The sequence below is a fragment of the Heterocephalus glaber genome, unplaced genomic scaffold (genome assembly GCF_053883595.1).
Source record: "Heterocephalus glaber isolate CG9 unplaced genomic scaffold, H.glaber_assembly_v1.0 deba00000943, whole genome shotgun sequence".
Classification (NCBI taxonomy): domain Eukaryota; kingdom Metazoa; phylum Chordata; class Mammalia; order Rodentia; family Bathyergidae; genus Heterocephalus; species Heterocephalus glaber.
The window spans coordinates 2086814-2097334 of NW_028258175.1; the positions used below are offsets into that span (position 1 = coordinate 2086814).

The 10521-nt window shown below is 57.3% G+C and overlaps 1 long non-coding RNA gene across 1 annotated transcript; it reads right to left on the reverse strand.

Moving 5' to 3' along the window:
- Nucleotides 1–588: 588 nt before the first annotated feature.
- On the reverse strand, nucleotides 589–10170 carry LOC147828637 (uncharacterized). Its single transcript, XR_015450442.1, has 2 exons — nucleotides 9355–10170; nucleotides 589–8199 (listed from the first exon to the last, which is right to left on the reverse strand). It is a non-coding gene; the product is annotated as an uncharacterized LOC147828637 (long non-coding RNA).
- Between the last annotated feature and the right edge of the window lie 351 nt (nucleotides 10171–10521).

The window sequence follows — 10521 nt, forward strand, 5'->3', positions numbered from 1 at the left end:
ACTCTCGGGGCTGCTGGGAAGACACTGGGACATCCGGGTGCTCCTCAAAGCCAGCGCTCGCGGACTTGCGGACTTGGGTTTCTTGGGTTTCGTGGGAGGAGGGTCCCAGAGGGCGGTGGTGGGGCGGGACGCGAGGAAGGGGAGGCAACCGGCGGGGGCACCTGGGCTGGCACCCGGGCCCCGCCCGCCCCGGCCTTGCTCTTTCAGTGGAACCTGAATAAGCAAGGAGACCCCTGTGTACGCGGAGGCGGTTCGGGGCGCACCCTTCCAGGTTCCCCAGGTAACGCGGATCAGGAGCCCTAGCACCCGGGGAGCCCCAGCACCCGGAGAGCCCCGAAGTCGCCCACTGGGCCGGCTTGAGGCACGTGGCTCCACTGAGCCAATCACTGGCCGGGAGGACACCGTGCTGCTGTGGTGGGGCGTGCCTGTAATTCTAGCACTCTGGGAGGCTGAGACAGGAGAGTTTCCTGCCCAAGCCCCGCCTGGGCAACTTAGCAATTTAAAGAGAACCTGTCCCAAAAGAGGGAGTGGTGTGCGGATCGGTTCCATCTCCAGTACTGGAAAAAAAGAAAACAAAATCGGAGGCCCTTCCAGAAGGGGGCCCGGCTGCTGAGGTGCGTTTATTCTACCTTCACTGTGTGCCACAGTCCTCACTCACCGCAGCTGTCCTCAGGTACGGAGACCAGGGAGCAGGATCAGAGTGGTAAATGATTTGCCTACGGTCACACAGCAGGTGCCCAAGTCCTTAAGGAAGTGCAGCTCACTCTGAGGTGGAGGGAGGATTCGAAGCCGGCGCCAACGCAGAGATGGAGACAGCGGAACAAAAGGGAAGCGGGTGGAGGGGGCTTCTGCGTGGGGCGGGGGTCTCGCCAGGCCTCAGGAAGGAGGCTGGCGCCGAGGCAGAGCCAGGAGCTGCCCCCGCCGCGGAGAAGGGCCGGGCCTGAGAAGGGGGAGGGGAGGCCCTGGATCCTGAAGCTGGGTCCTCGAGAGCCGCTCAGCCCCGCGGGCCTGCGGGCCCCGGCTCGGCTCGGCTCGGCTCGGCTCCGGTTTCGGCTCGGCTCAGCTCGGCTCCGGCTCCGCGGCGGCTGCTTCTGTGGTTTCCGAATGAAGGCGCCTGACTCAAGGCCGCCGTGAGTCGCTCCCCCGGCGCCCGCGAGCCCCCGCCCTGTGCCCGCCGCGCTCTTCCCAGCGGCCCGTCTGCAGGCCAGGCTGTCCGGGGTGGCCCGGGCCCGAGCCGCACGCCCACCTGCTCGCGGCCGCGGCTCCTGTTTCCGGGTCCCTCCGCACCCCGCACGCCCACCCCTCGCTCGGCCTCTTCCACCTGTGCTTTCAGTTTTGGCCTCCCTGCCTCCGCCTCTGTCTCACGTCCCTCTCCTTCCCGACTCTTGTCTCTGCCTCGCGTCCATGTTTGTTTGCCATTCGGGACCCAGCCCCGGGCCTTCGCGCTGAGCTACATCCCTAGACTTTTCGTCTTTAGTGTCGAGACGAGGTCTCCCTATGTTGCCAGGTTGGGCTAGAACTCGCGATCCTCCTGCCTCAGCCTCCTGAGTAGCTGGGGTGACAAGTGTGTGCCGTCAAATCAGCTTCGTGTCTTCTTTGTCCGACTGTCGTCTTTGTCCTTCTGCCTTTCTGTCGCGGCTGCCGTCTCCCTTCTCCCCGCGCCTGTCTCTGATCTCGCTCTCCTCTCCCTGCCCCTCCCTCCCCACATCCTGAGTTGTCTTTGGGGAACCGGAAATTTGGGGGATCAGCGATACCGGGAGGCTCAGCTGCTGCGGCCTAGATGGCGGGGCGGGACGGGGCGGGGTCTCCTCCTCCTGGGGGCGAGGGCAGGAGGGGTCGCACTGGGGCATCGAGGCTGAGGGGCGCAGTCGCCCGCTGCAGCTGCCCCGTCCTCGCGAGGGCGCTGGGGAGCCCTCTTGTCACACGGCAGGGACGCGGGGTGGCAGGGCTTGGACCAAGGGACCCCTCTGGGCTCAGTAACTCCCTGGGCGTCGGGCCGGGAGCCTCTAGACAGCTCCCGCACCCGGCCACCCCAGCTGCACCAGGGAGCAGGGCCCAGCTCCGGCCCAGCCAGGCGGCTCTGAACTTACTTTGATTTTGTTTTAGGGCAAGGAACACTCATTCAGGGGTGTGGCACATAGTTGCCTTTTAAGTGAATTCAAATTTAAAAAGGAAATCATTTTAGCCAGTTGTAGTAGCACAACCTGTAATCCCAGCACTCAAGAGGCCGAGGCAGGAGGATCACAAGTTCAAGGCCAGCCTGGGCTGCACAGTGATATGAAAGGCAGCTAAGTTAGGACTTAAAGTACAGTCAGAGGGGGACTGAGCCCTCAAGGCTCAGCACAAAATAAAGAGCAGAATTGTGGCTAGAGGCACCTGAGGAAGACCAGGCCTCCAAGGGATGAGGCACTGGCCCTGCCTGGGAGCCTCAGAGGCATGAACAGTGCCTGGGGTTAGACTGTACTGAGCTCCAGGCCATTCCCAGCCCTTCCCAAAATTCCTGCCTGCCTTCCTTTCCTTTCTTGTACGGGGCATCGAACTCAGGACCTTGTGCTTGTGAGGCAGGCAGTGGAGCCACTGAGCTAAATCCCCAGCCAATGCCTTTGTTTTTTCCATGTTAGAAGTTACAGGCAAGCGCAAGTTAATGGCGCTCACCATAGGCCCTCTACATGGTCTGCGTTCCTATTAGATCAATATCAGCTAAGCAATCTTATTTTTAAATTATTTATTTTTGTTTTTTTGAGACAGGGCCTCACTAGTAGTTCAGTTTGGCCTTGAACTCAAGGTGATCCTCCTGCCTCAGCCTCATGAGTTCTGGGATTACAGTTGTGCACCACCCAGGCTGGCAGCAGTCTTTTTGGTTGATTGTAGTCCGAGCCGCTTTGTACCCACGTTGTCACTTAGAAAACTAGAAGAGACTTGAGTACAGGACCTTGTAGATAGGGGTTCAGAAGGCCCAGGTTGTGTGTGTTTATTTGGAGGAGGGCCTGGAGTGTGACTGCAGTCTCCAGAGCTGGGACCTCAGCCTTCCAGGCCCTGGCAGGACAGACCCGCTGGGCCTCGTGAAGCCAGAGCCCTGGGTGGCTGCACAGGATCCCAGGTGGAGGAGGCAGCAGGAGCGGGGCGGCCACTGCTCTGCACACACAGACATCCCAGCCCTAAGTGTCACCCCAACCCAAGCCCTGGCCCAGGCCCAGGGGAAGTGGGGCTGGCCTTGCTGCTCTCCCCAACTGGGTTTCTCCCGCCTAAGGCAGGACTGGGGGCTGCGGAAGCTCCTTTCCCGATTGCCTGACGTCAGCTCTACCTGCCTTGCTGGGAGCCCCCTCCTGCTCTGGGCTGCTGGAGTACTGACTTTTAATTCAGGGACTCAGGAGATGTGGGGTTTTGGGTGAACCCTTCTCTGGGACAAAACAGTTATCACTGATTTTTTGTTCTTGTTTTTTTTTTTTGAGAAAGAGTCTCTCTGAAGTTCAGGCTGGCCTTAAACTATGTAGCGCTGGCTGGCCTCAAACTCAAGGTGATCCTCCTGCCTCAGCCTCCTGGGTGCTGGGATCACAGGAGTGCACCACCACCCCTGGCATTGATTTTCTTAAAATCATAAAAGATGACAATGCATTTGAACCCCCCAAACAAGTTTAACCCCATTAAAACTGCTCTTTATCTGCAGCATTTCCACTGCCTCCTCTCATTCCTGCCCCTAGGCCCTCACACTTCCTCTTCCCTCTCCCCGGAGCTCTGGCTGGAATCCTGTCATTTGGATCCAGGCTGAAATTTCCCCTCCTTGGAGGGGTCTTTTCCATGTGATCTTGTCACCATCCCCTGCATTCTGTTAGTTACCCTATGGAATTGGCTTTGTGACACTCATCGTTTTCACATTTCTTTGACACTGGAATCAAACCCAAGTCCTTATGCACGCTAACCCTGTGCTCCACTGCTGCCTGTACCCCAGCCCCAGCACTGACGTTTGTGTGCATTTGCTGTCTCACATCTGCCCCTGTCTGGACCCTGGCTCTGGCCCATCAGCCTCACTGAGGGGCTGGCAGGGCGCTGGGCACAGAGCAGGTGCTCAGCAAGTATTGTGTGAATGAATTTAGAAAGCACTTTAAGCTGGCCGTGGTGGTGGAGCCTATAATCAGCTCTCGGCAGGCTGAGGCAGGAGTATCACCTTGAGTTCGAGGCCAGCCTGGGCTACATCGTGAGACCCTGTCTCAAGAAACCCAAAGTAAATAAATAAATAGTGAGCTTCAAAATGACAGGTGCTGGAGACCCTCAGTACCGTGCTCCCGTGGCCCTGGGGAGGCTCTGTCTGGAGGATGGGCTGCACACTGGTGGCCCAGGTTAATTTTTTTAAAGAAAATTTGTAGTTAAAAAGCCCGTGTGGCATCCAGTTACCATCTACCCATGTGAGATGCGCGGCTCAGCAGCACAGTGCGTGCGTTCACACAGTCACACAGCGCTGTGCCACAGGCCTCCAGTGCTCTCGGCTTGCGAAACAAAGCTCTACTCACTGAGCGGCTCCACTCCCTCCTCCAGCTCCTGCAGCCGCCCTGCCACTTTCTATTTCCTGTCTTCCTGTGGTGGGCTGGTTTCATCCAGCATGATGTCCTCAGGTTGTCGCCCATGCAGCATGGGGCAGAATTTCCTGCCTTTTCTTTTTTAATTTTAATTTTTTGCAGTACTAGAGGTTGAACCCAGGACCTGCATTGAGCTACATCCCCAGCCCTTATTTACTTATTAGTTTTTGAGATAGGGTCTTGCTGTGTAGTCCAGGCTGGTCTTGAACTTGGTATGTAGCATAAGTGTAGCCTCACTATATACCCCAGGCTGGTCTCACACGAGAAGTGATCCTCCTGCCTCAGCCTCCCGAGTGCTGGGATTACAGGTGCGCACCACCACGCCTAGGTATTTATTTATTTGTTTGCTTATTTATTTTTGGTACGGGAATTGAAGGCAGGATCTTGTACTTTCCAGGCAGGTGTCAGAACCACTGAGCTAAATCTCCTGCCCCCAGCTATTTATTTTTGAGACAGTGTCTTGCTAAATCACCCAGGCTATCCTCAGACTCACTATCCTCCTGCCTCAGCCTCCTGCATAGCTGGGACTACAGACAAGTGCCACAGTGCCTGGCTATTTGCAAAGTTCTAAAATTAAAAATTAAATGTGTTTTAAATGGTCAGTACATAGAATAACAAAATTTTCAAAGAAAAGAAAAAGAGTCCGCTGCTGTGATTCAAGACCCCAAAGGCGTTGCAGGGTGGTACAGCTGCCGTCCCACTCCTGGGCTCTGCATCTGTGGTTGAAAATCCTGAACGAATTTTTTTCGTCTGTTCTGAGCACATCCAGTCGCTTTCCTGTGTCAATACTGAGTAACAAGTACTTAGCACTTGCCTTGTCTGAGGCACTGTAAGTCATCTGGAAATGACTCAAAGTTGCTCCGCCTCATGGGAGGATGCGTGCGCGTATGGGCAAATACACAGCCATTTCATTAAAGGACTTGGTATGGAGAGGCCCTGGAACAAACCTCCGGACACAGAAAACCTCCCACCCGGTCCCTGGCCATCAAGTCCCTGTCCACGGCACCCTGGTGTCTCTGGTTACCCAGGGTTCTCACGAGTCTAGAAGCAAACGTACTCCCGTAGTCGCTGCAGCTGTTTTGTACACAAATGCTAGTAGTTTGCTTTCTTAAAATTTGTAAAGAGTGTTGGGGATTGAACACATGTCCTTCACGCTGAGGCACGTCCCCAGCCCCTCCCCGCCTTTCATTGTAAGACAGGGTCTCACTAAGTTGCTGTTGCCTGGGTTGGGCTGGAACTTGTGCTCCTGCTGCCTCAGCCTCCCGAGTGCTGGATCGCAGGCGTGCGCCCCGCGTCCTGTCCTGCTGCGTCTTTACCTTTCATGAAACAATGTACAGGAGTCCCCTGCGCCCCCCCATCTGTGGTTTTGTGGTCCATAGTTTCAGTTACCCGGGGTCAAATGGGGTCTGAAAATACTAAATGTGAAATCCCAGAAATAGAAAATTCATGTTTTAAATTGCATGGCATCCTGGGCAGCGTGATGATGTCTTTTACCATCTCATTCTGTCCACCCTTTGCGCCCCTTTTCAAAGCACACGACAGAGGGGTCTGTTTGTCACTTGGCAATTGCCTCAGTTACCTGAACTAGTTCTCTATCGATGGGTGACATTGAGATGGGCCCCAGTACATCAGGCAAGGAGAAGAGAAGGGGCCACCATGAACAATCTCACGTACATCGCTCGGCATACTCGGAAGGGGTTCTGTGTAGCTGCCCCCAGGGGTGCAGCCACTCGGTGGCAGTGAACTGGGCCCAGGGTTTGGAGACGCCGAACTCCCCCAGGCAGGGCCAGTCGGTGCTGTTTCCGGATTCTCTGGCCCATTCTGCCAACGGCTGTCTCTTCATAGACCATCTTGACCCGTGACCCCGGAGGTGCCGGCCACTCCTCGATGCATGTGTTGCACATCAGCTGTGATGGTTGACACGGTGGGCATGTGACCTCGAGCAAGTGACTGCATCTTTCTGCCTCAGTTTCCTCATTGATGATGCAGGGATAATAACAGGGCCTGCCTCCTAGAGCAGTAGAGGGGAGTCCTACTTTAACGTGAGGTGAAGTATCAGAGCAGTGTCTAGCGGATAACACACCATAAATGAGTGTGAGTCATTTGTCTTGGTTATTTAAGACCATTCTTTTCTTTTTCTTTTTTTCCTTCCTGGTACCAGGGATCGAACTCGGGTCCTTGCGCTTGCGCAGCAGGCAGCAAAACCACTAAGCTACATCCCCGGCCCTCTTTTCTTTTTCTTTTAGTTCCGGGACCAGGCCTCACAGGTGCTGTACCCCAAGCTACACCCCGGCCCTGAGGTCCTTTCTGATCCTTCTCCAGCCCTGTGATGTAGACAGGGGTTGTTGGCTGTTGACCCAGTTTGTTGGATGAGGAAATGGAGGGGAGGAGCCAGAGTCCTGTGGGGCTGTGGTGGGCGGCGAGTCCTGACCCTGTGTTGCTGGCACAGGGGCCTGACCAGATCTCTAGTTCCCATGGGTGGGCCCCGGGCTCCTCTCCCTCCCTGTCCACCAGCTCGGCACGGGTGGGCGCGGGCGGCTGTGGCTGTTCCCCAACAGGAAATGCCCGGCCCCACTGCTTCGGGGAGACCATGATGCGGCTCTCCCCAGGTGGCTGCGGCTCCAGGTCCCACCTGTGTGACAAGGCACAGGGCCAAGGGACCTGGGGCTCAGCTACCCATCTCTGCCAGAGAGCTGTGCCAGGCAGCCCTGGGGTCCAAGAGAGACCCGGCCTGCCCACCGCTCACCACCTGTGCCCGGTGAGACCTGCCGTGTCCACATCTGTGAAATGGGCAGATTGTAGCCCGGCTGGCAGGGGAGGCTGTGTCCCTCCCACTCCACATGGGGGTGTGGATTTCTGGCAGGCTGTGTTCTTTTCCCACCTCACCCCACCCTCCAAAACCAGCTGGGAATGAAGAGGGAGACCCCAGACTACCCAGTTCAGAGGACCTCGTGCTGGTGCCAGAGGCAGAACCTGGGAGGCAGGTGGCATGGCCCAGCTGGCTTCTCTGCCCAGCAAGAGAAAGTGAGCCCCCTGGACAGGGCCTGAGAGGCGTGCCTGAGGGACAGGAGGCCAGCAGTCCTCTCTAGCAGAAGTTTGATGGGTCGGATCTTTCTGAACAAATCCAGCCCCACCATATGGGCTGGCAGTTCCGAAAATGAAAGTACAGGATGCAGCAGTGTCGGGGTGCACGCCTGTAACCCTAGCATTTCGGGAGGCTGAGGCAGGAGGATTGTACCTTCCAGCCCAGCCCGGGAAACTGAGCAATTTACTGAGCGCTTGTCTCAAAAACACAAAATCAACTACCCCACACCAAAAAAAACCAACCCAAAAAACAAGAAAAACCTCCCCCGCCCAACCAGGATGTGATGTTTGGGACACACTTACTAGAAAACATTATCTGTTGGTTCTGTGACATATTCATGTGTAACTGAATGTCCCATATCTTATCTGACGGGGCAAGAGTTGGTGGAGGGCGTCTGAGTGGGAGCAGGGAGCCTGTGGCCAGTGCCTGGTGTGGGGTGTGGGGAGCTCTCGGGTCTGCAGGGTCCTGGGATACAGGAAGTAGCTGGGTCGAGACCTTGCAGCCGAGGGCTGCTATCCAGCCCAGGTCATCAGTGGAGCCCTAGGAAGTGAAGAGGAAGAGAAAAGCGAGAAGCTGCAGGAGCAACCTCGAAGCCCGCGCTGTCCTCCCACCCTCCCAGGGCCACCAGGCGAGCAAAGGAGGAGGCCGACGTAGACTGGCCGGTCTCAGTCTTCAGTGTGCCTGAAAATCACCAGTTGGGACTGAATTTACTTGTGTTGTCAGAGGTGCTGGGGTCAAACTCAGGAAGTTCAGGGGCTCCTCCTCTTAGTCTCCCCCGCCCAGTACCAGGTCCAAACCCAGGGCCTCAGTGCTGAGTGACGTCCCCAGCCCTTTATTTTCTATTTTGAGATAGGATTTCACTATATTGGTTCGGGCTGACCTTGAACGTGGACTCCTCCTGCCTCAGCCTCCCAGAATACTGAGGTTACCGTCTTGTGTCACCATGCCTGGCTTCCAGCCAATTATTGGAGCCCCGGCTAGGTGTTTCATGAGAACCGTCGGGCTGGTGCTCAGACGGGCCCTGGAGGGGGCTATTGTTTTCACCCCCTGGTCAGCGCTGGCCTGCGGAGGTGTGTAGGGGCACAGCTGCAGGAGGGCTCAGCGCAGCCCAACGTCCAGGGAGATGGGGTGTCCCTGCCGTGGGGCGGCCAGGGCACTGTGCTAGTGGCGTCTTCTTGCTGGTTCTCTGCCCGCTGTGAGTGAGTGGGAGGCAGAGGGTGCTGGGTGTGAGTGGAGACAGCCCCTGAGCCAGGCCCTGTGCTGGGCTCTGGGAGCAAGCATGGAAACGGGGAATTTGTGTCCTCTCTCCTGGAGCACTTGTGTTAGCACTTTGGTTTGGTTTGGTTTGGTTTAGGGTTTTTGAGACAAGGTCTTGCTAAGTAACCCAGGCTGGCCTCAAACTCACAGCGATCCTCCTGGCTCAGCCTCCCAATTGCTGCGATTACAGGCATGTGCCACCATGCCTGGCTTCCTAGAGCACTTGTTCTAGAGAGGGACACAGTGGCAGCCCAGCACACCGACGTCCCTGCGGGCCAGCTCCGGTTTAGAAGCACAGCACCCAGCTCATTTTTCCATTCTTGCAGTGGCCCCTGGAGGCACTGTCGGGCCCATTTTATAGATGAGTAAGCTGAGACTCACACAGGCTCAGTAATTGGCCTGTGGTCACCGCAAGCAGGTGGCAAACTTGGGACTCACATCAGGAGAGCGCGGGGGTCTCCCTGTAGAGTTGCTGGCCGGGCATCCGCGGGCCTTCCAGGAGGTGACTCCGTGGGCTTTTGGAAAGCGCTGGTCCCAGGCAGGGAAGGGAAAGGTGTTCCGAGCCCAGGGAGCTGCAGGAGCCCAGGGAGCTGCAGGAGCCCAGGGAGCTGCAGGAGCCCAGGGAGCTGCAGGCGGCGAGCTGCCCCGTGCTGGGAGACACGGCCGGGCAGGGGTGAGGCGGTCAGGGTCCCAGGGGCTGCGGAGGGCAGTCCGCCTGAGTTTCACATCTCGCCCTCTCCTTTCCGGGGCTGTCTAGAGGATGGGGCGGGGGACCCCAGGCTGACTGCCTCCGGAGTGCGGGTGCAAAGGCCTTAGACGGCCTCAAGGGCCTCCCCAGGTGCCCCGCTGCCGCCTCGGCCTCAGGCCCGGCTTTCCCACAGCCGCTGGAGCCCGGGCTGCAGGTGTCACCGCTTGGCGGGCGAGGGTGACTCAGACCGAGCAGGGCTGGGGTGACTCACGCGGGAGGGAGGAAGTGGGCCTTGTGTGGGCCCGCGCCGACCTGCGACCGACCTGGCAGGGCTGGATTCCGCGGCCTGGGGCTGATCCGCCCTGGGGTGGCCCCACACCCACGCCCAAGGCTGCTCTGGCTCTGGCCTTCGGGTCGGGACTGCAGGGCAGGGAGCGACCTGCCCGGGGCGCCTGCTCCAGGCCTCGCCTGCTTCAGCTGCACACAGCCTGACGCAGCTTCAGCCTGTCGTCCTCCGCCCCAGCCTCACCTGGGCGGGTCTGGGAGTTCCTGCCTTCACACGGCGGCCGGGCCCGCCCGCCCTCGAGGACCGCTCAGCCCCGCGCCTCAGCTCACCTTGGGTTTTCACGCTGCGCCTCCTAACTTGCCTTAGGGTCACAGACCATTTTCTTTGTATATAAAATGATTTTCGAACACACCAGGTCCGGATGATTCCAAGAGGAATTTAACTACTTCTACATCAAGCAATAAATTAAAGGTAATTCCAATGTTACTTAAATTATTCTTGGTCACAAAAAAAGGTGGAAACTCTCAGACTGACTTTATTTCTTTATTTATTATCTTTTTTTGGTACTGGGGATCGAACTGGGACCTTGCACTTGCAAGGCAGGCGCCAGAACCATTGAGCTAAATCCTCA